The sequence below is a fragment of the Balaenoptera borealis genome, assembly GCF_965194805.1.
Source record: "Balaenoptera borealis genome assembly, chromosome: 14".
NCBI classification, from domain to species: domain Eukaryota; kingdom Metazoa; phylum Chordata; class Mammalia; order Artiodactyla; family Balaenopteridae; genus Balaenoptera; species Balaenoptera borealis.
In genome coordinates, this window is record NC_138875.1 from 31,462,466 (window position 1) to 31,489,895 (window position 27,430).

The 27,430-nt window shown below is 49.2% G+C and overlaps 1 long non-coding RNA gene across 1 annotated transcript in view; it reads left to right on the top strand.

Moving 5' to 3' along the window:
* The window catches only part of LOC309611210, a 1,047,220-nt gene extending 1,027,378 nt beyond the window's left edge, over positions 1-19,842 (top strand). Inside the window, exon 3 of the long non-coding RNA XR_014234396.1 lies at positions 19,747-19,842. This is a non-coding gene — a long non-coding RNA (uncharacterized lncRNA). The remainder of the gene's footprint in view (positions 1-19,746) is intronic.
* The last annotated feature ends 7,588 nt before the right edge of the window (positions 19,843-27,430 follow it).

The following is a 27,430-nucleotide window of genomic DNA, read 5'->3' on the forward strand; positions in this document are numbered from 1 at the left end:
ACCTGTGGACTGGCAACATGACTGAGGTTTGATTGTAGAACCCTGTGCCCTGGAAACATGACTGTGGCCTGGTACTGGAAACCCATGGCCTAGGAATTTGACATTGGTTTGATTCTGGAACCCTGTGGCCTGGGAACATGACTGAGGCGTGATTCTGGAAAACTGTGGCCTGGGAATATGACTGAGGTTTGATTCTGGAAATCTGTGGCCTGGGAACTTGACTGAGGTTTGATGGTAGAAATCTGTGGATTGGCAACATGACTGAGGTTTGATTGTAGAACCCTGTGCCCTGGAAACATGAATGCGACCTGATACTTGAAACCCATGGCCTGGGAACTTGACATTGGTTTGATTCCGGAACCCTGTGGCCAGGAACAAGACTGAGGCGTGATTCTGGAATCCTGTGGCCTGGGAACATGACATCTGTTTAGATTGTGGAATACTGGGCCCTGGGAACCTGACTGAGGCTTGGTTCTGGAACCCTGTGGACTGGGAACATGACTGAGGTTTTATTCTGGAATCCTGTGGCCTGGGAACATGACATCAGTGGATTCTGGAACCCTGTGGCCTGGGAACATGAGAACGGTTGGATTCTGGAAACCTGTGGCCTGGGAACATGTCTGAGGTTTGATGGTGGAAACCTGTGGCTTGGCAACATGACTGAGGTTTGTTACTGGAACACTGTTCCCTGGGAACATGACTGAGGTTTGATTCTGGACACCTTTGTCCTGGGAACATGATTGTGGTTTGATTGTGGAACCATGGGTCCTGCAAACATGACTGAGGTTTGATTCTGGAACCATGTGTCCTGGGAATATGACTGAGGTTTGATTCTGGAAATCTGTGGCCTGGGTACATGACTGAGGTTTGATTCTGGAACCCTGTAGCCTGCGAACATAACTGAGGATTGTTTCTGGAATCCTGTGGCCTGGGAACATGACATCAGTGGATTCTGGAACCCTGTGGCCTGGGAACATGAGAACGGTTTAATTCTGGAACCCTCTGACCTGGGAACATGTGTGAGGTTTGATGGTGGAAACCTGTGGCTTGGCAACATGACTGAGGTTTGTTTCTGGACACCTTTGTGCTGGGAACATGACTGTGTTTTGATTGTGGAATCATGGGTCCTGCAAACATGACAGAGGTTTGATTCTGGAACCAGGTGTCCTGGGAATATGACTGAGGTTTGATTCTGGAAATCTGTGGCCTGGGAACTTGACTGAGGTTTGATGGCAGAAACCTGTGGACTGGCAACATGACTGAGGTTTGATTGTAGAACCCTGTGCCCTGGAAACATGACTGTGGCCTGGTACTGGAAACCCATGTCCTAGGAATTTGACATTGGTTTGATTCTGGAACCCTGTGGCCTGGGAACATGACTGAGGCGTGATTCTGGAAAACTGTGGCCTGGGAATATGACTGATGTTAGATCGTGGAATCCTGTGGCCTGGGAACATGACATCGGTTTGGATTCTGGTACCCTGTTGCCTGGGAACATGAAATCGGTTTGATTGTGGAAACCTGTGGTCTGGGAATATGACTGAGGTTTGATGGTGGTACCCTCTGGCCTGGCAACATGACTGAGGTTTGATTCTGGATCCCTGTGGCCTGGGAACATGACTGAGGCGTGATTCTGGAAACCTGTGGCCTGGGAACATGACATCTGTTTAGATTGTGGCATACTGTGCCCTGGGAACCGGACTGAAGGCTTGGTTCTGGAATCCTGTGGACTGGGAACAAGACTGAGGTTTGATTCTGGAACCATGTGGCCTGGGAATATGACTGATATTAGATCGTGGAATCCTGTGGCCTGGGAACATGACATCGGTTTGGATTCTGGTACCCTGTTGCCTGGGAACATGAAATCGGTTTGATTGTGGAAACCTGTGGTCTGGGAATATGACTGAGGTTTGATGGTGGTACCCTCTGGCCTGGCAACATGACTGAGGTTTGATTCTGGATCCCTGTGGCCTGGGAACATGACTGAGGCGTGATTCTGGAATCCTGTGGCCTGGGAACATGACGTCTGTTTAGATTGTGGAATACTGTGCCCTGGGAATCTGACTGAGGCTTGGTTCTGGAACCCTGTGGACTGGGAACATGACTGAGGTTTGAATCTGGAATCCTGTAGCCTGCGAACATAACTGAGGATTGTTTCTGGAACCCTGTGGCCTGGGAACATGACATCAGTGGATTCTGGAACCCTGTGGCCTGGGAACATGAGAACGGTATAATTCTGGAACCCTGTGACCTGGGAACATGTCTGAGGTTTGATGGTGGAAACCTGTGGCTTGGCAACATGACTGAGGTTTGTTTCTGTAACCCTGTTCTCTGCGAACATGACTGAGGTTTGATTCTGGACACCTTTGTGCTGGGAACATGACTGTGTTTTGATTGTGGAATCATGGGTCCTGCAAACATGACTGAGGTTTGATTCTGGAACCATGTGTCCTGGGAATATGACTGAGGTTTGATTCTGGAAATCTGTGGCCTGGGAACTTGACTGAGGTTTGATGGCAGAAACCTGTGGACTGGCAACATGACTGAGGTTTGATTGTAGAACCCTGTGCCCTGGAATCATGACTGTGGGCTGGTACTGGAAACCCATGGCCTAGGAATTTGACATTGGTTTGATTCTGGAACCCTGTGACCTGGGAACATGACTGAGGTATGATTCTGGAAAACTGTGGCCGGGGACTTGACTGAGGTTTGATGGCAGAAATCTGTGGACTGGAAACATTACTGAGGTTTGATTGTAGAACCCTGTGCCCTGGAAACATGACTGCGACCTGATACTTGAAACCCATGGCCTGGGAACTTGACATTGGTTTGATTCTGGAACCCTGTGGCCAGGAACAAGACTGAGGCGTGATTCTGGAATCCTGTGGCCTGGGAACATGACATCTGTTTAGATTGTGGAATACTGTGCCCTGGGAACCTGACTGAGGCTTGGTTCTGGAACCCTGTGGACTGGGAACATGACTGAGGTTTTATTCTGGAATCCTGTGGCCTGGGAACATGACATCATTGGATTCTGGAACCCTGTGGCCTGGGAACATGAGAACGGTTGGATTCTGGAAACCTGTGGCCTGGGAACATGTCTGAGGTTTGATGGTGGAAACCTGTGGCTTGGCAACATGACTGAGGTTTGTTACTGGAACCCTGTTCCCTGGGAACATGACTGAGGTTTGATTCTGGACACCTTTGTCCTGGGAACATGACTGTGGTTTGATTGTGGAACCATGGGTCCTGCAAACATGACTGAGGTTTGATTCTGGAACCATGTGTCCTGGGAATATGACTGAGCTTTGATTCTGGAAATCTGTGGCCTGGGAACATGACTGAGGTTTGATTCTGGAACCCTGTAGCCTGCGAACATAACTGAGGATTGTTTCTGGAATCCTGTGGCCTGGGAACATGACATCAGTGGATTCTGGAACCCTGTGGCCTGGGAACATGAGAACGGTTTAATTCTGGAACCCTCTGACCTGGGAACATGTCTGAGGTTTGATGGTGGAAACCTGTGGCTTGGCAACATGACTGAGGTTTGTTTCTGGACACCTTTGTCCTGGGAACATGACTGTGTTTTGATTGTGGCATCATGGGTCCTGCAAACATGACTGAGGTTTGATTCTGGAACCATGTGTCCTGGGAATATGACTGAGGTTTGATTCTGGAAATCTGTGGCCTGGGAACTTGACTGAGGTTTGATGGTAGAAATCTGTGGACTGGCAACATGACTGAGGTTTGATTGTAGAACCCTGTGCCCTGGAAACATGAATGCGACCTGATACTTGAAACCCATGGCCTGGGAACTTGACATTGGTTTGATTCCGGAACCCTGTGGCCAGGAACAAGACTGAGGCGTGATTCTGGAATCCTGTGGCCTGGGAACATGACATCTGTTTAGATTGTGGAATACTGGGCCCTGGGAACCTGACTGAGGCTTGGTTCTGGAACCCTGTGGACTGGGAACATGACTGAGGTTTTATTCTGGAATCCTGTGGCCTGGGAACATGACATCAGTGGATTCTGGAACCCTGTGGCCTGGGAACATGAGAACGGTTGGATTCTGGAACCCTGTGGCCTGGGAACATGTCTGAGGTTTGATGGTGGAAACCTGTGGCTTGGCAACATGAATGAGGTTTGTTACTGGAACCCTCTTCCCTGGGAACATGACTGAGGTTTGATTCTGGACACCTTTGTCCTGGGAACATGACTGTGGTTTGATTGTGGAACCATGGGTCCTGCAAACATGACTGAGGTTTTATTCTGGAACCAGGTGTCCTGGGAATATGACTGAGGTTTGATTCTGGAAATCTGTGGCCTGGGAAATTGACTGAGGTTTGATGGCAGAAACCTGTGGACTGGCAACATGACAGAGGTTTGATTGTAGAAACCTGTGCCCTGGAAACATGACTGTGGCCTGGTACTGGAAACCCATGGCCTAGGAATTTGACATTGGCTTGATTCTGGAACCCTGTGGCCTGGGAACATGATTTAGGCGTGATTCTGGAAACCTGTGGCCTGGGAACATGACATCTGTTTAGATTGTGGCATACTGTGCCCTGGGAACCGGACTGAAGCCTTGGTTCTGGAATCCTGTGGACTGGGAACAAGACTGAGGTTTGATTCTGTAACCATGTGGCCTGGGAATATGACTGATATTAGATCGTGGAATCCTGTGGCCTGGGAACATGACATCGGTTTGGATTCTGGTACCCTGTTGCCTGGGAACATGAAATCGGTTTGATTGTGGAAACCTGTGGTCTGGGAATATGACTGAGGTTTGATGGTGGTACCCTCTGGCCTGGCAACATGACTGAGGTTTGATTCTGGATCCCTGTGGCCTGGGAACATGACTGAGGCGTGATTCTGGAATCCTGTGGCCTGGGAACATGACGTCTGTTTAGATTGTGGAATACTGTGCCCTGGGAATCTGACTGAGGCTTGGTTCTGGAACCCTGTGGACTAGGAACATGACTGAGGTTTGAATCTGGAATCCTGTAGCCTGCGAACATAACTGAGGATTGTTTCTGGAACCCTGTGGCCTGGGAACATGACATCAGTGGATTCTGGAACCCTGTGGCCTGGGAACATGAGAACGGTATAATTCTGGAACCCTGTGACCTGGGAACATGTCTGAGGTTTGATGGTGGAAACCTGTGGCTTGGCAACATGACTGAGGTTTGTTTCTGTAACCCTGTTCTCTGCGAACATGACTGAGGTTTGATTCTGGACACCTTTGTGCTGGGAACATGACTGTGTTTTGATTGTGGAATCATGGGTCCTGCAAACATGACTGAGGTTTGATTCTGGAACCATGTGTCCTGGGAATATGACTGAGGTTTGATTCTGGAAATCTGTGGCCTGGGAACTTGACTGAGGTTTGATGGCAGAAATCTGTGGACTGGCAACATGACTGAGGTTTGATTGTAGAACCCTGTGCCCTGGAATCATGACTGTGGGCTGGTACTGGAAACCCATGGCCTAGGAATTTGACATTGGTTTGATTCTGGAACCCTGTGACCTGGGAACATGACTGAGGTATGATTCTGGAAAACTGTGGCCGGGGACTTGACTGAGGTTTGATGGCAGAAATCTGTGGACTGGAAACATTACTGAGGTTTGATTGTAGAACCCTGTGCCCTGGAAACATGACTGCGACCTGATACTTGAAACCCATGGCCTGGGAACTTGACATTGGTTTGATTCTGGAACCCTGTGGCCAGGAACAAGACTGAGGCGTCATTCTGGAATCCTGTGGCCTGGGAACATGACATCTGTTTAGATTGTGGAATACTGGGCCCTGGGAACCTGACTGAGGCTTGGTTCTGGAACCCTGTGGACTGGGAACATGACTGAGGTTTTATTCTGGAATCCTGTGGCCTGGGAACATGATATTAGTGGATTTTGGAACCCTGTGGCCTGGGAACATGAGAACGGTTGGATTCTGGAAACCTGTGGCCTGGGAACATGTCTGAGGTTTGATGGTGGAAACCTGTGGCTTGGCAACATGACTGAGGTTTGTTACTGGAACCCTGTTCCCTGGGAACATGACTGAGGTTTGATTCTGGACACCTTTGTCCTGGGAACATGACTGTGGTTTGATTGTGGAACCATGGGTCCTGCAAATATGACTGAGGTTTGATTCTGGAACCATGTGTCCTGGGAATATGACTGAGGTTTGATTCTGGAAATCTGTGGCCTGGGAACTTGATTGAGGTTTGATGGCAGAAACCTGTGGACTGGCAACATGACTGAGGTTTGATTGTAGAACCCTGTGCCCTGGAAACATGACTGTGGGCTGGTACTGGAAACCCATGGCCTAGGAATTTGACATTGGTTTGATTCTGGAACCCTGTGGCCTGGGAACATGACTGAGGCGTGATTCTGGAAAACTGTGGCCTGGGAATATGACTGAGGTTTGATTCTGGAAATCTGTGGACTGGCAACATGACTGAGGTTTGATTGTAGAACCCTGTGCCCTGGAAACATGAATGCGACCTGATACTTGAAACCCATGGCCTGGGAACTTGACATTGGTTTGATTCCGGAACCCTGTGGCCAGGAACAAGACTGAGGCGTGATTCTGGAATCCTGTGGCCTGGGAACATGACATCTGTTTAGATTGTGGAATACTGGGCCCTGGGAGCCTGACTGAGGCTTGGTTCTGGAACCCTGTGGACTGGGAACATGACTGAGGTTTTATTCTGGAATCCTGTGGCCTGGGAACATGACATCAGTGGATTCTGGAACCCTGTGGCCTGGGAACATGAGAACGGTTGGATTCTGGAAACCTGTGGCCTGGGAACATGTCTGAGGTTTGATGGTGGAAACCTGTGGCTTGGCAACATGACTGAGGTTTGTTACTGGAACCCTGTTCCCTGGGAACATGACTGAGGTTTGATTCTGGACACCTTTGTCCTGGGAACATGACTGTGGTTTGATTGTGGAACCATGGGTCCTGCAAACATGACTGAGGTTTGATTCTGGAACCATGTGTCCTGGGAATATGACTGAGCTTTGATTCTGGAAATCTGTGGCCTGGGAACATGACTGAGGTTTGATTCTGGAACCCTGTAGCCTGCGAACATAACTGAGGATTGTTTCTGGAATCCTGTGGCCTGGGAACATGACATCAGTGGATTCTGGAACCCTGTGGCCTGGGAACATGAGAACGGTTTAATTCTGGAACCCTCTGACCTGGGAACATGTCTGAGGTTTGATGGTGGAAACCTGTGGCTTGGCAACATGACTGAGGTTTGTTTCTGGACACCTTTGTCCTGGGAACATGACTGTGTTTTGATTGTGGAATCATGGGTCCTGCAAACATGACAGAGGTTTGATTCTGGAACCAGGTGTCCTGGGAATATGACTGAGGTTTGATTCTGGAAATCTGTGGCCTGGGAACTTGACTGAGGTTTGATGGCAGAAACCTGTGGACTGGCAACATGACTGAGGTTTGATTGTAGAAACCTGTGCCCTGGAAACATGACTGTGGGCTGGTACTGGAAACCCATGGCCTAGGAATTTGACATTGGCTTGATTCTGGAATCCTGTGTCCTGGGAACATGATTGAGGCGTGATTCTGGAAACCTGTGGCCTGGGAACATGACATCTGTTTAGATTGTGGCATACTGTGCCCTGGGAACCGGACTGAAGGCTTGGTTCTGGAATCCTGTGGACTGGGAACAAGACTGAGGTTTGATTCTGGAACCATGTGGCCTGGGAATATGACTGATGTTAGATCGTGGAATCCTGTGGCCTGGGAACATGACATCGGTTTGGATTCTGGTACCCTGTTGCCTGGGAACATGAAATCGGTTTGATTGTGGAAACCTGTGGTCTGGGAATATGACTGAGGTTTGATGGTGGTACCGTCTGGCCTGGCAACATGACTGAGGTTTGATTCTGGATCCCTGTGGCCTGGGAACATGAGAACGGTTTAATTCTGGAACCCTCTGACCTGGGAACATGTCTGAGGTTTGATGGTGGAAACCTGTGGCTTGGCAACATGACTGAGGTTTGTTTCTGGACACCTTTGTGCTGGGAACATGACTGTGTTTTGATTGTGGAATCATGGGTCCTGCAAACATGACAGAGGTTTGATTCTGGAACCATGTGTCCTGGGAATATGACTGAGGTTTGATTCTGGAAATCTGTGGCCTGGGAACTTGACTGAGGTTTGATGGCAGAAACCTGTGGACTGGCAACATGACTGAGGTTTGATTGTAGAACCCTGTGCCCTGGAAACATGACTGTGGGCTGGTACTGGAAACCCATGGCCTAGGAATTTGACATTGGTTTGATTCTGGAACCCTGTGGCCTGGGAACATGACTGAGGCGTGATTCTGGAAAACTGTGGCCTGGGAATATGACTGAGGTTTGATTCTGGAAATCTGTGGCCTGGGAACTTGACTGAGGTTTGATGGTAGAAATCTGTGGACTGGCAACATGACTGAGGTTTGATTGTAGAACCCTGTGCCCTGGAAACATGACTGCGACCTGATACTTGAAACCCATGGCCTGGGAACTTGACATTGGTTTGATTCCGGAACCCTGTGGCCAGGAACAAGACTGAGGCGTGATTCTGGAATCCTGTGGCCTGGGAACATGACATCTGTTTAGATTGTGGAATACTGGACCCTGGGAACCTGACTGAGGCTTGGTTCTGGAACCCTGTGGACTGGGAACATGACTGAGGTTTTATTCTGGAATCCTGTGGCCTGGGAACATGACATCAGTGGATTCTGGAACCCTGTGGCCTGGGAACATGAGAACGGTTGGATTCTGGAACCCTGTGGCCTGGGAACATGTCTGAGGTTTGATGGTGGAAACCTGTGGCTTGGCAACATGACTGAGGTTTGTTACTGGAACCCTGTTCCCTGGGAACATGACTGAGGTTTGATTCTGGACACCTTTGTCCTGGGAACATGATTGTGGTTTGATTGTGGAACCATGGGTCCTGCAAACATGACTGAGGTTTGATTCTGGAACCATGTGTCCTGGGAATATGACTGAGGTTTGATTCTGGAAATCTGTGGCCTGGGAACATGACTGAGGTTTGATTCTGGAACCCTGTAGCCTGCGAACATAACTGAGGATTGTTTCTGGAATCCTGTGGCCTGGGAACATGACATCAGTGGATTCTGGAACCCTGTGGCCTGGGAACATGAGAACGGTTTAATTCTGGAACCCTCTGACCTGGGAACATGTCTGAGGTTTGATGGTGGAAACCTGTGGCTTGGAAACATGACTGAGGTTTGTTTCTGGACACCTTTGTGCTGGGAACATGACTGTGTTTTGATTGTGGAATCATGGGTCCTGCAAACATGACAGAGGTTTGATTCTGGAACCATGTGTCCTGGGAATATGACTGAGGTTTGATTCTGGAAATCTGTGGCCTGGGAAATTGACTGAGGTTTGATGGCAGAAACCTGTGGACTGGCAACATGACTGAGGTTTGATTGTAGAACCCTGTGCCCTGGAAACATGACTGTGGGCTGGTACTGGAAACCCATGGCCTAGGAATTTGACATTGGTTTGATTCTGGAACCCTGTGGCCTGGGAACATGACTGAGGCGTGATTCTGGAAAACTGTGGCCTGGGAATATGACTGATGTTAGATCGTGGAATCCTGTGGCCTGGGAACATGACATCGGTTTGGATTCTGGTACCCTGTTGCCTGGGAACATGAAATCGGTTTGATTGTGGAAACCTGTGGTCTGGGAATATGACTGAGGTTTGATGGTGGTACCTTCTGGCCTGGCAACATGACTGAGGTTTGATTCTGGATCCCTGTGGCCTGGGAACATGACTGAGGCGTGATTCTGGAAACCTGTGGCCTGGGAACATGACATCTGTTTAGATTGTGGCATACTGTGCCCTGGGAACCGGACTGAAGGCTTGGTTCTGGAATCCTGTGGACTGGGAACAAGACTGAGGTTTGATTCTGGAACCATGTGGCCTGGGAATATGACTGATATTAGATCGTGGAATCCTGTGGCCTGGGAACATGACATCGGTTTGGATTCTGGTACCCTGTTGCCTGGGAACATGAAATCGGTTTGATTGTGGAAACCTGTGGTCTGGGAATATGACTGAGGTTTGATGGTGGTACCCTCTGGCCTGGCAACATGACTGAGGTTTGATTCTGGATCCCTGTGGCCTGGGAACATGACTGAGGCGTGATTCTGGAATCCTGTGGCCTGGGAACATGACGTCTGTTTAGATTGTGGAATACTGTGCCCTGGGAATCTGACTGAGGCTTGGTTCTGGAACCCTGTGGACTGGGAACATGACTGAGGTTTGAATCTGGAATCCTGTAGCCTGCGAACATAACTGAGGATTGTTTCTGGAACCCTGTGGCCTGGGAACATGACATCAGTGGATTCTGGAACCCTGTGGCCTGGGAACATGAGAACGGTATAATTCTGGAACCCTGTGACCTGGGAACATGTCTGAGGTTTGATGGTGGAAACCTGTGGCTTGGCAACATGACTGAGGTTTGTTTCTGTAACCCTGTTCTCTGCGAACATGACTGAGGTTTGATTCTGGACACCTTTGTGCTGGGAACATGACTGTGTTTTGATTGTGGAATCATGGGTCCTGCAAACATGACTGAGGTTTGATTCTGGAACCATGTGTCCTGGGAATATGACTGAGGTTTGATTCTGGAAATCTGTGGCCTGGGAACTTGACTGAGGTTTGATGGCAGAAACCTGTGGACTGGCAACATGACTGAGGTTTGATTGTAGAACCCTGTGCCCTGGAATCATGACTGTGGGCTGGTACTGGAAACCCATGGCCTAGGAATTTGACATTGGTTTGATTCTGGAACCCTGTGACCTGGGAACATGACTGAGGTATGATTCTGGAAAACTGTGGCCGGGGACTTGACTGAGGTTTGATGGCAGAAATCTGTGGACTGGAAACATTACTGAGGTTTGATTGTAGAACCCTGTGCCCTGGAAACATGACTGCGACCTGATACTTGAAACCCATGGCCTGGGAACTTGACATTGGTTTGATTCTGGAACCCTGTGGCCAGGAACAAGACTGAGGCGTGATTCTGGAATCCTGTGGCCTGGGAACATGACATCTGTTTAGATTGTGGAATACTGTGCCCTGGGAACCTGACTGAGGCTTGGTTCTGGAACCCTGTGGACTGGGAACATGACTGAGGTTTTATTCTGGAATCCTGTGGCCTGGGAACATGACATCATTGGATTCTGGAACCCTGTGGCCTGGGAACATGAGAACGGTTGGATTCTGGAAACCTGTGGCCTGGGAACATGTCTGAGGTTTGATGGTGGAAACCTGTGGCTTGGCAACATGACTGAGGTTTGTTACTGGAACCCTGTTCCCTGGGAACATGACTGAGGTTTGATTCTGGACACCTTTGTCCTGGGAACATGACTGTGGTTTGATTGTGGAACCATGGGTCCTGCAAACATGACTGAGGTTTGATTCTGGAACCATGTGTCCTGGGAATATGACTGAGCTTTGATTCTGGAAATCTGTGGCCTGGGAACATGACTGAGGTTTGATTCTGGAACCCTGTAGCCTGCGAACATAACTGAGGATTGTTTCTGGAATCCTGTGGCCTGGGAACATGACATCAGTGGATTCTGGAACCCTGTGGCCTGGGAACATGAGAACGGTTTAATTCTGGAATCCTCTGACCTGGGAACATGTCTGAGGTTTGATGGTGGAAACCTGTGGCTTGGCAACATGACTGAGGTTTGTTTCTGGACACCTTTGTCCTGGGAACATGACTGTGTTTTGATTGTGGAATCATGGGTCCTGCAAACATGACTGAGGTTTGATTCTGGAACCATGTGTCCTGGGAATATGACTGAGGTTTGATTCTGGAAATCTGTGGCCTGGGAACTTGACTGAGGTTTGATGGTAGAAATCTGTGGACTGGCAACATGACTGAGGTTTGATTGTAGAACCCTGTGCCCTGGAAACATGAATGCGACCTGATACTTGAAACCCATGGCCTGGGAATTTGACATTGGTTTGATTCCGGAACCCTGTGGCCAGGAACAAGACTGAGGCGTGATTCTGGAATCCTGTGGCCTGGGAACATGACATCTGTTTAGATTGTGGAATACTGGGCCCTGGGAACCTGACTGAGGCTTGGTTCTGGAACCCTGTGGACTGGGAACATGACTGAGGTTTTATACTGGAATCCTGTGGCCTGGGAACATGACATCAGTGGATTCTGGAACCCTGTGGCCTGGGAACATGAGAACGGTTGGATTCTGGAACCCTGTGGCCTGGGAACATGTCTGAGGTTTGATGGTGGAAACCTGTGGCTTGGCAACATGACTGAGGTTTGTTACTGGAACCCTCTTTCCTGGGAACATGACTGAGGTTTGATTCTGGACACCTTTGTCCTGGGAACATGATTGTGGTTTGATTGTGGAACCATGGGTCCTGCAAACATGACTGAGGTTTGATTCTGGAACCATGTGTCCTGGGAATATGACTGAGGTTTGATTCTGGAAATCTGTGGCCTGGGAACATGACTGAGGTTTGATTCTGGAACCCTGTAGCCTGCGAACATAACTGAGGATTGTTTCTGGAATCCTGTGGCCTGGGAACATGACATCAGTGGATTCTGGAACCCTGTGGCCTGGGAACATGAGAACGGTTTAATTCTGGAACCCTCTGACCTGGGAACATGTCTGAGGTTTGATGGTGGAAACCTGTGGCTTGGAAACATGACTGAGGTTTGTTTCTGGACACCTTTGTGCTGGGAACATGACTGTGTTTTGATTGTGGAATCATGGGTCCTGCAAACATGACAGAGGTTTGATTCTGGAACCATGTGTCCTGGGAATATGACTGAGGTTTGATTCTGGAAATCTGTGGCCTGGGAACTTGACTGAGGTTTGATGGCAGAAACCTGTGGACTGGCAACATGACTGAGGTTTGATTGTAGAACCCTGTGCCCTGGAAACATGACTGTGGGCTGGTACTGGAAACCCATGGCCTAGGAATTTGACATTGGTTTGATTCTGGAACCCTGTGGCCTGGGAACATGACTGAGGCGTGATTCTGGAAAACTGTGGCCTGGGAATATGACTGAGGTTTGATTCTGGAAATCTGTGGCCTGGGAACTTGACTGAGGTTTGATGGTAGAAATCTGTGGATTGGCAACATGACTGAGGTTTGATTGTAGAACCCTGTGCCCTGGAAACATGAATGCGACCTGATACTTGAAACCCATGGCCTGGGAACTTGACATTGGTTTGATTCCGGAACCCTGTGGCCAGGAACAAGACTGAGGCGTGATTCTGGAATCCTGTGGCCTGGGAACATGACATCTGTTTAGATTGTGGAATACTGGGCCCTGGGAACCTGACTGAGGCTTGGTTCTGGAACCCTGTGGACTGGGAACATGACTGAGGTTTTATTCTGGAATCCTGTGGCCTGGGAACATGACATCAGTGGATTCTGGAACCCTGTGGCCTGGGAACATGAGAACGGTTGGATTCTGGAAACCTGTGGCCTGGGAACATGTCTGAGGTTTGATGGTGGAAACCTGTGGCTTGGCAACATGACTGAGGTTTGTTACTGGAACACTGTTCCCTGGGAACATGACTGAGGTTTGATTCTGGACACCTTTGTCCTGGGAACATGATTGTGGTTTGATTGTGGAACCATGGGTCCTGCAAACATGACTGAGGTTTGATTCTGGAACCATGTGTCCTGGGAATATGACTGAGGTTTGATTCTGGAAATCTGTGGCCTGGGTACATGACTGAGGTTTGATTCTGGAACCCTGTAGCCTGCGAACATAACTGAGGATTGTTTCTGGAATCCTGTGGCCTGGGAACATGACATCAGTGGATTCTGGAACCCTGTGGCCTGGGAACATGAGAACGGTTTAATTCTGGAACCCTCTGACCTGGGAACATGTGTGAGGTTTGATGGTGGAAACCTGTGGCTTGGCAACATGACTGAGGTTTGTTTCTGGACACCTTTGTGCTGGGAACATGACTGTGTTTTGATTGTGGAATCATGGGTCCTGCAAACATGACAGAGGTTTGATTCTGGAACCAGGTGTCCTGGGAATATGACTGAGGTTTGATTCTGGAAATCTGTGGCCTGGGAACTTGACTGAGGTTTGATGGCAGAAACCTGTGGACTGGCAACATGACTGAGGTTTGATTGTAGAACCCTGTGCCCTGGAAACATGACTGTGGCCTGGTACTGGAAACCCATGGCCTAGGAAATTGACATTGGTTTGATTCTGGAACCCTGTGGCCTGGGAACATGACTGAGGCGTGATTCTGGAAAACTGTGGCCTGGGAATATGACTGATGTTAGATCGTGGAATCCTGTGGCCTGGGAACATGACATCGGTTTGGATTCTGGTACCCTGTTGCCTGGGAACATGAAATCGGTTTGATTGTGGAAACCTGTGGTCTGGGAATATGACTGAGGTTTGATGGTGGTACCCTCTGGCCTGGCAACATGACTGAGGTTTGATTCTGGATCCCTGTGGCCTGGGAACATGACTGAGGCGTGATTCTGGAAACCTGTGGCCTGGGAACATGACATCTGTTTAGATTGTGGCATACTGTGCCCTGGGAACCGGACTGAAGGCTTGGTTCTGGAATCCTGTGGACTGGGAACAAGACTGAGGTTTGATTCTGGAACCATGTGGCCTGGGAATATGACTGATATTAGATCGTGGAATCCTGTGGCCTGGGAACATGACATCGGTTTGGATTCTGGTACCCTGTTGCCTGGGAACATGAAATCGGTTTGATTGTGGAAACCTGTGGTCTGGGAATATGACTGAGGTTTGATGGTGGTACCCTCTGGCCTGGCAACATGACTGAGGTTTGATTCTGGATCCCTGTGGCCTGGGAACATGACTGAGGCGTGATTCTGGAATCCTGTGGCCTGGGAACATGACGTCTGTTTAGATTGTGGAATACTGTGCCCTGGGAATCTGACTGAGGCTTGGTTCTGGAACCCTGTGGACTGGGAACATGACTGAGGTTTGAATCTGGAATCCTGTAGCCTGCGAACATAACTGAGGATTGTTTCTGGAACCCTGTGGCCTGGGAACATGACATCAGTGGATTCTGGAACCCTGTGGCCTGGGAACATGAGAACGGTATAATTCTGGAACCCTGTGACCTGGGAACATGTCTGAGGTTTGATGGTGGAAACCTGTGGCTTGGCAACATGACTGAGGTTTGTTTCTGTAACCCTGTTCTCTGCGAACATGACTGAGGTTTGATTCTGGACACCTTTGTGCTGGGAACATGACTGTGTTTTGATTGTGGAATCATGGGTCCTGCAAACATGACTGAGGTTTGATTCTGGAACCATGTGTCCTGGGAATATGACTGAGGTTTGATTCTGGAAATCTGTGGCCTGGGAACTTGACTGAGGTTTGATGGCAGAAACCTGTGGACTGGCAACATGACTGAGGTTTGATTGTAGAACCCTGTGCCCTGGAATCATGACTGTGGGCTGGTACTGGAAACCCATGGCCTAGGAATTTGACATTGGTTTGATTCTGGAACCCTGTGACCTGGGAACATGACTGAGGTATGATTCTGGAAAACTGTGGCCGGGGACTTGACTGAGGTTTGATGGCAGAAATCTGTGGACTGGAAACATTACTGAGGTTTGATTGTAGAACCCTGTGCCCTGGAAATATGACTGCGACCTGATACTTGAAACCCATGGCCTGGGAACTTGACATTGGTTTGATTCTGGAACCCTGTGGCCAGGAAGAAGACTGAGGCGTGATTCTGGAATCCTGTGGCCTGGGAACATGACATCTGTTTAGATTGTGGAATACTGTGCCCTGGGAACCTGACTGAGGCTTGGTTCTGGAACCCTGTGGACTGGGAACATGACTGAGGTTTTATTCTGGAATCCTGTGGCCTGGGAACATGACATCAGTGGATTCTGGAACCCTGTGGCCTGGGAACATGAGAATGGTTGGATTCTGGAAACCTGTGGCCTGGGAACATGTCTGAGGTTTGATGGTGGAAACCTGTGGCTTGGCAACATGACTGAGGTTTGTTACTGGAACCCTGTTCCCTGGGAACATGACTGAGGTTTGATTCTGGACACCTTTGTCCTGGGAACATGACTGTGGTTTGATTGTGGAACCATGGGTCCTGCAAACATGACTGAGGTTTGATTCTGGAACCATGTGTCCTGGGAATATGACTGAGCTTTGATTCTGGAAATCTGTGGCCTGGGAACATGACTGAGGTTTGATTCTGGAACCCTGTAGCCTGCGAACATAACTGAGGATTGTTTCTGGAATCCTGTGGCCTGGGAACATGACATCAGTGGATTCTGGAACCCTGTGGCCTGGGAACATGAGAACGGTTTAATTCTGGAACCCTCTGACCTGGGAACATGTCTGAGGTTTGATGGTGGAAACCTGTGGCTTGGCAACATGACTGAGGTTTGTTTCTGGACACCTTTGTCCTGGGAAGATGACTGTGTTTTGATTGTGGAATCATGGGTCCTGCAAACATGACTGAGGTTTGATTCTGGAACCATGTGTCCTGGGAATATGACTGAGGTTTGATTCTGGAAATCTGTGGCCTGGGAACTTGACTGAGGTTTGATGGTAGAAATCTGTGGACTGGCAACATGACTGAGGTTTGATTGTAGAACCCTGTGCCCTGGAAACATGAATGCGACCTGATACTTGAAACCCATGGCCTGGGAACTTGACATTGGTTTGATTCCGGAACCCTGTGGCCAGGAACAAGACTGAGGCGTGATTCTGGAATCCTGTGGCCTGGGAACATGACATCTGTTTAGATTGTGGAATACTGGGCCCTGGGAACCTGACTGAGGCTTGGTTCTGGAACCCTGTGGACTGGGAACATGACTGAGGATTTATTCCGGAATCCTGTGGCCTGTGAACATGACATCAGTGGATTCTGGAACCCTGTGGCCTGGGAACATGAGAACGGTTGGATTCTGGAACCCTGTGGCCTGGGAACATGTCTGAGGTTTGATGGTGGAAACCTGTGGCTTGGCAACATGAATGAGGTTTGTTACTGGAACCCTCTTCCCTGGGAACATGACTGAGGTTTGATTCTGGACACCTTTGTCCTGGGAACATGACTGTGGTTTGATTGTGGAACCATGGGTCCTGCAAACATGACTGAGGTTTTATTCTGGAACCAGGTGTCCTGGGAATATGACTGAGGTTTGATTCTGGAAATCTGTGGCCTGGGAAATTGACTGAGGTTTGATGGCAGAAACCTGTGGACTGGCAACATGACAGAGGTTTGATTGTAGAAACCTGTGCCCTGGAAACATGACAGTGGCCTGGTACTGGAAACCCATGGCCTAGGAATTTGACATTGGCTTGATTCTGGAACCCTGTGGCCTGGGAACATGATTGAGGCGTGATTCTGGAAACCTGTGGCCTGGGAACATGACATCTGTTTAGATTGTGGCATACTGTGCCCTGGGAACCGTACTGAAGGCTTGGTTCTGGATTCCTGTGGACTGGGAACAAGACTGAGGTTTGATTCTGGAACCATGTGGCCTGGGAATATGACTGATGTTAGATCGTGGAATCCTGTGGCCTGGGAACATGACATCGGTTTGGATTCTGGTACCCTGTTGCCTGGGAACATGAAATCGGTTTGATTGTGGAAACCTGTGGTCTGGGAATATGACTGAGGTTTGATGGTGGTACCCTCTGGCCTGGCAACATGACTGAGGTTTGATTCTGGATCCCTGTGGCCTGGGAACATGACTGAGGCGTGATTCTGGAATCCTGTGGCCTGGGAACATGACGTCTGTTTAGATTGTGGAATACTGTGCCCTGGGAATCTGACTGAGGCTTGGTTCTGCAACCCTGTGGACTGGGAAAATGACTGAGATTTTATTCTGGAATCCTGTGGCCTGGAAACACGACATCAGTGGATTCTTAAACCCTGTGGCCTGGGAACAAGAGAACAGTTGGATTCTGGAACCCTGTGGCCTGGGAACATGTCTGAGGTTTGATGGTGGAAACCTGTGGCTTGGCAACATGAATGAGGTTTGTTACTGGAACCCTGTTCCCTGGGAATATGACTGAGGTTTGATTCTGGACACCTTTGTCCTGGGAACATGACTGTGGTTTGATTGTGGAACCATGGGTCCTGCAAACATGACTGAGGTTTGATTCTGGAAATCTGTGGCCTGGGAACTTGACTGAGGTTTGATGGCAGAAACCTGTGGACTGGCAACATGACTGAGGTTTGATTGTAGAACCCTGTGCCCTGGAAACATGACTGTGGCCTGGTACTGGAAACCCATGGCCTAAGAATTTGACATTGGTTTGATTCTGGAACCCTGTGGCCTTGGAACATGACTGAGGCGTGATTCTGGAAAACTGTGGCCTGGGAATATGACTGAGGTTTCATTCTGGAAATCTGTGGCCTTGGAACTTGACTGAGGTTTGATGGCAGAAACCTGTGGACTGGCAACATGACTGAGGTTTGATTGTAGAACCCTGTGCCCTGGAAACATGACTGTGGCCTGTTACTGGAAACCCATGGCCTAGGAATTTGACATTGGTTTGATTCTGGAACCCTGTGGCCTGGGAACATGACTGAGGCGTGATTCTGGAAAACTGTGGCCTGGGAATATGACTGAGGTTTGATTCTGGAAATCTGTGGCCTGGGAACTTGACTGAGGTTTGATGGCAGAAACCTGTGGACTGGCAACATGACTGAGGTTTGATTGTAGAACCCTGTGCCCTGGAATCATGACTGCGACCTGATACTTGAAACCCATGGCCTGGGAACTTGACATTGGTTTGATTCCGGAACCCTGTGGCCAGGAACAAGACTGAGGCGTGATTCTGGAATCCTGTGGCCTGGGAACATGACATCTGTTTAGATTGTGGCATACTGTGCCCTGGGAACCGGACTGAAGGCTTGGTTCTGGAATCCTGTGGACTGGGAACAAGACTGAGGAATGATTCTGGAACCATGTGGCCTGGGAATATGACTGATGTTAGATCGTGGAATCCTGTGGCCTGGGAACATGACATCGGTTTGGATTCTGGTACCCTGTTGCCTGGGAACATGAAATCGGTTTGATTGTGGAAACCTGTGGTCTGGGAATATGACTGAGGTTTGATGGTGGTACCGTCTGGCCTGGCAACATGACTGAGGTTTGATTCTGGATCTCTGTGGCCTGGGAACATGACTGAGGCGTGATTCTGGAATCCTGTGGCCTGGGAACATGACGTCTGTTTAGATTGTGGAATACTGTGCCCTGGGAATCTGACTGAGGCTTGGTTCTGGAACCCTGTGGACTGGGAACATGACTGAGGTTTGAATCTGGAATCCTGTAGCCTGCGAACATAACTGAGGATTGTTTCTGGAACCCTGTGGCCTGGGAACATGACATCAGTGGATTCTGGAACCCTGTGGCCTGGGAACATGAGAACGGTATAATTCTGGAACCCTGTGACCTGGGAACATGTCTGAGGTTTGATGGTGGAAACCTGTGGCTTGGCAACATGACTGAGGTTTGTTTCTGTAACCCTGTTCTCTGCGAACATGACTGAGGTTTGATTCTGGACACCTTTGTGCTGGGAACATGACTGTGTTTTGATTGTGGAATCATGGGTCCTGCAAACATGACTGAGGTTTGATTCTGGAACCATGTGTCCTGGGAATATGACTGAGGTTTGATTCTGGAAATCTGTGGCCTGGGAACTTGACTGAGGTTTGATGGCAGAAACCTGTGGACTGGCCACATGACTGAGGTTTGATTGTAGAAACCTGTGCCCTGGAAACATGACTGTGGGCTGGTACTGGAAACCCATGGCCTAGGAATTTGACATTGGTTTGATTCTGGAACCCTGTGACCTGGGAACATGACTGAGGTATGATTCTGGAAAACTGTGGCCGGGGAATATGACTGAGGTTTGATTCTGGAAATCTGTGGCCTGGGAACTTGACTGAGGTTTGATGGCAGAAATCTGTGGACTGGCAACGTGACTGAGGTTTGATTGTAGAACCCTGTGCCCTGGAAACATGAGTGCGACGTGATACTTGAAACCCATGCCCTGGGAACTTGACATTGGTTTGATTCTGGAACCCTGTGGCCAGGAACAAGACTGAGGCGTGATTCTGGAATCCTGTGGCCTGGGAACATGACATCTGTTTAGATTGTGGAATACTGTGCCCTGGGAACCTGACTGAGGCTTGGTTCTGGAACCCTGTGGACTGGGAACATGACTGAGGTTTTATTCTGGAATCCTGTGGCCTGGGAACATGACATCAGTGGATTCTGGAACCCTGTGGCCTGGGAACATGAGAACGGTTGGATTCTGGAAACCTGTGGCCTGGGAACATGTCTGAGGTTTGATGGTGGAAACCTGTGGCTTGGCAACATGAATGAGGTTTGTTACTGGAACCCTCTTCCCTGGGAACATGACTGAGGTTTGATTCTGGACACCATTGTCCTGGGAACATGACTGTGGTTTGATTGTGGAACCATGGGTCCTGCAAACATGACTGAGGTTTGATTCTGGAACCATGTGTCTTGGGAATATGCCTGAGGTTTGATTCTGGAAATCTGTGGCCTGGGAACATGACTGAGGTTTGATTCTGGAACCCTGTAGCCTGCGAACGTAACTGAGGATTGTTTCTGGAATCCTGTTGCCTGGGAACATGACATCAGTGGATTCTGGAACCCTGTGGCCTGGGAACATGAGAACGGTTTAATTCTGGAACCCTCTGACCTGGGGACATGTCTGAGGTTTGATGGTGGAAACCTGTGGCTTGGCAACATGACTGAGGTTTGTTTCTGGACACCTTTGTGCTGGGAACATGACTGTGTTTTGATTGTGGAATCATGGGTCCTGCAAACATGACAGAGGTTTGATTCTGGAACCAGGTGTCCTGGGAATATGACTGAGGTTTGATTCTGGAAATCTGTGGCCTGGGAACTTGACTGAGGTTTGATGGCAGAAACCTGTGGACTGGCAACATGACTGACGTTTGATTGTAGAACCCTGTGCCCTGGAAACATGACTGTGGGCTGGTACTGGAAACCCATGGCCTAGGAATTTGACATTGGTTTGATTCTGGAACCCTGTGGCCTGGGAACATGACTGAGGCGTGATTCTGGAAAACTGTGGCCTGGGAATATGACTGAGGTTTGATTCTGGAAATCTGTGGCCTGGGAACTTGACTGAGGTTTGATGGTAGAAATCTGTGGACTGGCAACATGACTGAGGTTTGATTGTAGAACCCTGTGCCCTGGAAACATGACTGCGACCTGATACTTGAAACCCATGGCCTGGGAACTTGACATTGGTTTGATTCCGGAACCCTGTGGCCAGGAACAAGACTGAGGCGTGATTCTGGAATCCTGTGGCCTGGGAACATGACATCTGTTTAGATTGTGGAATACTGGGCCCTGGGAACCTGACTGAGGCTTGGTTCTGGAACCCTGTGGACTGGGAACATGACTGAGGATTTATTCCGGAATCCTGTGGCCTGTGAACATGACATCAGTGGATTCTGGAACCCTGTGGCCTGGGAACATGAGAACGGTTGGATTCTGGAACCCTGTGGCCTGGGAACATGTCTGAGGTTTGATGGTGGAAACCTGTGGCTTGGCAACATGAATGAGGTTTGTTACTGGAACCCTCTTCCCTGGGAACATGACTGAGGTTTGATTCTGGACACCTTTGTCCTGGGAACATGACTGTGGTTTGATTGTGGAACCATGGGTCCTGCAAACATGACTGAGGTTTTATTCTGGAACCAGGTGTCCTGGGAATATGACTGAGGTTTGATTCTGGAAATCTGTGGCCTGGGAAATTGACTGAGGTTTGATGGCAGAAACCTGTGGACTGGCAACATGACAGAGGTTTGATTGTAGAAACCTGTGCCCTGGAAACATGACAGTGGCCTGGTACTGGAAACCCATGGCCTAGGAATTTGACATTGGCTTGATTCTGGAACCCTGTGGCCTGGGAACATGATTGAGGCGTGATTCTGGAAACCTGTGGCCTGGGAACATGACATCTGTTTAGATTGTGGCATACTGTGCCCTGGGAACCGTACTGAAGGCTTGGTTCTGGATTCCTGTGGACTGGGAACAAGACTGAGGTTTGATTCTGGAACCATGTGGCCTGGGAATATGACTGATGTTAGATCGTGGAATCCTGTGGCCTGGGAACATGACATCGGTTTGGATTCTGGTACCCTGTTGCCTGGGAACATGAAATCGGTTTGATTGTGGAAACCTGTGGTCTGGGAATATGACTGAGGTTTGATGGTGGTACCCTCTGGCCTGGCAACATGACTGAGGTTTGATTCTGGATCCCTGTGGCCTGGGAACATGACTGAGGCGTGATTCTGGAATCCTGTGGCCTGGGAACATGACGTCTGTTTAGATTGTGGAATACTGTGCCCTGGGAATCTGACTGAGGCTTGGTTCTGCAACCCTGTGGACTGGGAAAATGACTGAGATTTTATTCTGGAATCCTGTGGCCTGGAAACACGACATCAGTGGATTCTTAATCCCTGTGGCCTGGGAACAAGAGAACAGTTGGATTCTGGAACCCTGTGGCCTGGGAACATGTCTGAGGTTTGATGGTGGAAACCTGTGGCTTGGCAACATGAATGAGGTTTGTTACTGGAACCCTGTTCCCTGGGAATATGACTGAGGTTTGATTCTGGACACCTTTGTCCTGGGAACATGACTGTGGTTTGATTGTGGAACCATGGGTCCTGCAAACATGACTGAGGTTTGATTCTGGAAATCTGTGGCCTGGGAACTTGACTGAGGTTTGATGGCAGAAACCTGTGGACTGGCAACATGACTGAGGTTTGATTGTAGAACCCTGTGCCCTGGAAACATGACTGTGGCCTGGTACTGGAAACCCATGGCCTAAGAATTTGACATTGGTTTGATTCTGGAACCCTGTGGCCTTGGAACATGACTGAGGCGTGATTCTGGAAAACTGTGGCCTGGGAATATGACTGAGGTTTCATTCTGGAAATCTGTGGCCTTGGAACTTGACTGAGGTTTGATGGCAGAAACCTGTGGACTGGCAACATGACTGAGGTTTGATTGTAGAACCCTGTGCCCTGGAAACATGACTGTGGCCTGTTACTGGAAACCCATGGCCTAGGAATTTGACATTGGTTTGATTCTGGAACCCTGTGGCCTGGGAACATGACTGAGGCGTGATTCTGGAAAACTGTGGCCTGGGAATATGACTGAGGTTTGATTCTGGAAATCTGTGGCCTGGGAACTTGACTGAGGTTTGATGGCAGAAACCTGTGGACTGGCAACATGACTGAGGTTTGATTGTAGAACCCTGTGCCCTGGAATCATGACTGCGACCTGATACTTGAAACCCATGGCCTGGGAACTTGACATTGGTTTGATTCCGGAACCCTGTGGCCAGGAACAAGACTGAGGCGTGATTCTGGAATCCTGTGGCCTGGGAACATGACATCTGTTTAGATTGTGGCATACTGTGCCCTGGGAACCGGACTGAAGGCTTGGTTCTGGAATCCTGTGGACTGGGAACAAGACTGAGGAATGATTCTGGAACCATGTGGCCTGGGAATATGACTGATGTTAGATCGTGGAATCCTGTGGCCTGGGAACATGACATCGGTTTGGATTCTGGTACCCTGTTGCCTGGGAACATGAAATCGGTTTGATTGTGGAAACCTGTGGTCTGGGAATATGACTGAGGTTTGATGGTGGTACCGTCTGGCCTGGCAACATGACTGAGGTTTGATTCTGGATCTCTGTGGCCTGGGAACATGACTGAGGCGTGATTCTGGAATCCTGTGGCCTGGGAACATGACGTCTGTTTAGATTGTGGAATACTGTGCCCTGGGAATCTGACTGAGGCTTGGTTCTGGAACCCTGTGGACTGGGAACATGACTGAGGTTTGAATCTGGAATCCTGTAGCCTGCGAACATAACTGAGGATTGTTTCTGGAACCCTGTGGCCTGGGAACATGACATCAGTGGATTCTGGAACCCTGTGGCCTGGGAACATGAGAACGGTATAATTCTGGAACCCTGTGACCTGGGAACATGTCTGAGGTTTGATGGTGGAAACCTGTGGCTTGGCAACATGACTGAGGTTTGTTTCTGTAACCCTGTTCTCTGCGAACATGACTGAGGTTTGATTCTGGACACCTTTGTGCTGGGAACATGACTGTGTTTTGATTGTGGAATCATGGGTCCTGCAAACATGACTGAGGTTTGATTCTGGAACCATGTGTCCTGGGAATATGACTGAGGTTTGATTCTGGAAATCTGTGGCCTGGGAACTTGACTGAGGTTTGATGGCAGAAACCTGTGGACTGGCCACATGACTGAGGTTTGATTGTAGAAACCTGTGCCCTGGAAACATGACTGTGGGCTGGTACTGGAAACCCATGGCCTAGGAATTTGACATTGGTTTGATTCTGGAACCCTGTGACCTGGGAACATGACTGAGGTATGATTCTGGAAAACTGTGGCCGGGGAATATGACTGAGGTTTGATTCTGGAAATCTGTGGCCTGGGAACTTGACTGAGGTTTGATGGCAGAAATCTGTGGACTGGCAACGTGACTGAGGTTTGATTGTAGAACCCTGTGCCCTGGAAACATGAGTGCGACGTGATACTTGAAACCCATGGCCTGGGAACTTGACATTGGTTTGATTCTGGAACCCTGTGGCCAGGAACAAGACTGAGGCGTGATTCTGGAATCCTGTGGCCTGGGAACATGACATCTGTTTAGATTGTGGAATACTGTGCCCTGGGAACCTGACTGAGGCTTGGTTCTGGAACCCTGTGGACTGGGAACATGACTGAGGTTTTATTCTGGAATCCTGTGGCCTGGGAACATGACATCAGTGGATTCTGGAACCCTGTGGCCTGGGAACATGAGAACGGTTGGATTCTGGAAACCTGTGGCCTGGGAACATGTCTGAGGTTTGATGGTGGAAACCTGTGGCTTGGCAACATGAATGAGGTTTGTTACTGGAACCCTCTTCCCTGGGAACATGACTGAGGTTTGATTCTGGACACCATTGTCCTGGGAACATGACTGTGGTTTGATTGTGGAACCATGGGTCCTGCAAACATGACTGAGGTTTGATTCTGGAACCATGTGTCTTGGGAATATGCCTGAGGTTTGATTCTGGAAATCTGTGGCCTGGGAACATGACTGAGGTTTGATTCTGGAACCCTGTAGCCTGCGAACGTAACTGAGGATTGTTTCTGGAATCCTGTTGCCTGGGAACATGACATCAGTGGATTCTGGAACCCTGTGGCCTGGGAACATGAGAACGGTTTAATTCTGGAACCCTCTGACCTGGGGACATGTCTGAGGTTTGATGGTGGAAACCTGTGGCTTGGCAACATGACTGAGGTTTGTTTCTGGACACCTTTGTGCTGGGAACATGACTGTGTTTTGATTGTGGAATCATGGGTCCTGCAAACATGACAGAGGTTTGATTCTGGAACCAGGTGTCCTGGGAATATGACTGAGGTTTGATTCTGGAAATCTGTGGCCTGGGAACTTGACTGAGGTTTGATGGCAGAAACCTGTGGACTGGCAACATGACTGAGGTTTGATTGTAGAACCCTGTGCCCTGGAAACATGACTGTGGGCTGGTACTGGAAACCCATGGCCTAGGAATTTGACATTGGTTTGATTCTGGAACCCTGTGGCCTGGGAACATGACTGAGGCGTGATTCTGGAAAACTGTGGCCTGGGAATATGACTGAGGTTTGATTCTGGAAATCTGTGGCCTGGGAACTTGACTGAGGTTTGATGGTAGAAATCTGTGGACTGGCAACATGACTGAGGTTTGATTGTAGAACCCTGTGCCCTGGAAACATGACTGCGACCTGATACTTGAAACCCATGGCCTGGGAACTTGACATTGGTTTGATTCCGGAACCCTGTGGCCAGGAACAAGACTGAGGCGTGATTCTGGAATCCTGTGGCCTGGGAACATGACATCTGTTTAGATTGTGGAATACTGGGCCCTGGGAACCTGACTGAGGCTTGGTTCTGGAACCCTGTGGACTGGGAACATGACTGAGGATTTATTCCGGAATCCTGTGGCCTGTGAACATGACATCAGTGGATTCTGGAACCCTGTGGCCTGGGAACATGAGAACGGTTGGATTCTGGAACCCTGTGGCCTGGGAACATGTCTGAGGTTTGATGGTGGAAACCTGTGGCTTGGCAACATGAATGAGGTTTGTTACTGGAACCCTCTTCCCTGGGAACATGACTGAGGTTTGATTCTGGACACCTTTGTCCTGGGAACATGACTGTGGTTTGATTGTGGAACCATGGGTCCTGCAAACATGACTGAGGTTTTATTCTGGAACCAGGTGTCCTGGGAATATGACTGAGGTTTGATTCTGGAAATCTGTGGCCTGGGAAATTGACTGAGGTTTGATGGCAGAAACCTGTGGACTGGCAACATGACAGAGGTTTGATTGTAGAAACCTGTGCCCTGGAAACATGACAGTGGCCTGGTACTGGAAACCCATGGCCTAGGAATTTGACATTGGCTTGATTCTGGAACCCTGTGGCCTGGGAACATGATTGAGGCGTGATTCTGGAAACCTGTGGCCTGGGAACATGACATCTGTTTAGATTGTGGCATACTGTGCCCTGGGAACCGTACTGAAGGCTTGGTTCTGGATTCCTGTGGACTGGGAACAAGACTGAGGTTTGATTCTGGAACCATGTGGCCTGGGAATATGACTGATGTTAGATCGTGGAATCCTGTGGCCTGGGAACATGACATCGGTTTGGATTCTGGTACCCTGTTGCCTGGGAACATGAAATCGGTTTGATTGTGGAAACCTGTGGTCTGGGAATATGACTGAGGTTTGATGGTGGTACCCTCTGGCCTGGCAACATGACTGAGGTTTGATTCTGGATCCCTGTGGCCTGGGAACATGACTGAGGCGTGATTCTGGAATCCTGTGGCCTGGGAACATGACGTCTGTTTAGATTGTGGAATACTGTGCCCTGGGAATCTGACTGAGGCTTGGTTCTGCAACCCTGTGGACTGGGAAAATGACTGAGATTTTATTCTGGAATCCTGTGGCCTGGAAACACGACATCAGTGGATTCTTAAACCCTGTGGCCTGGGAACAGGAGAACAGTTGGATTCTGGAACCCTGTGGCCTGGGAACATGTCTGAGGTTTGATGGTGGAAACCTGTGGCTTGGCAACATGAATGAGGTTTGTTACTGGAACCCTGTTCCCTGGGAATATGACTGAGGTTTGATTCTGGACACCTTTGTCCTGGGAACATGACTGTGGTTTGATTGTGGAACCATGGGTCCTGCAAACATGACTGAGGTTTGATTCTGGAAATCTGTGGCCTGGGAACTTGACTGAGGT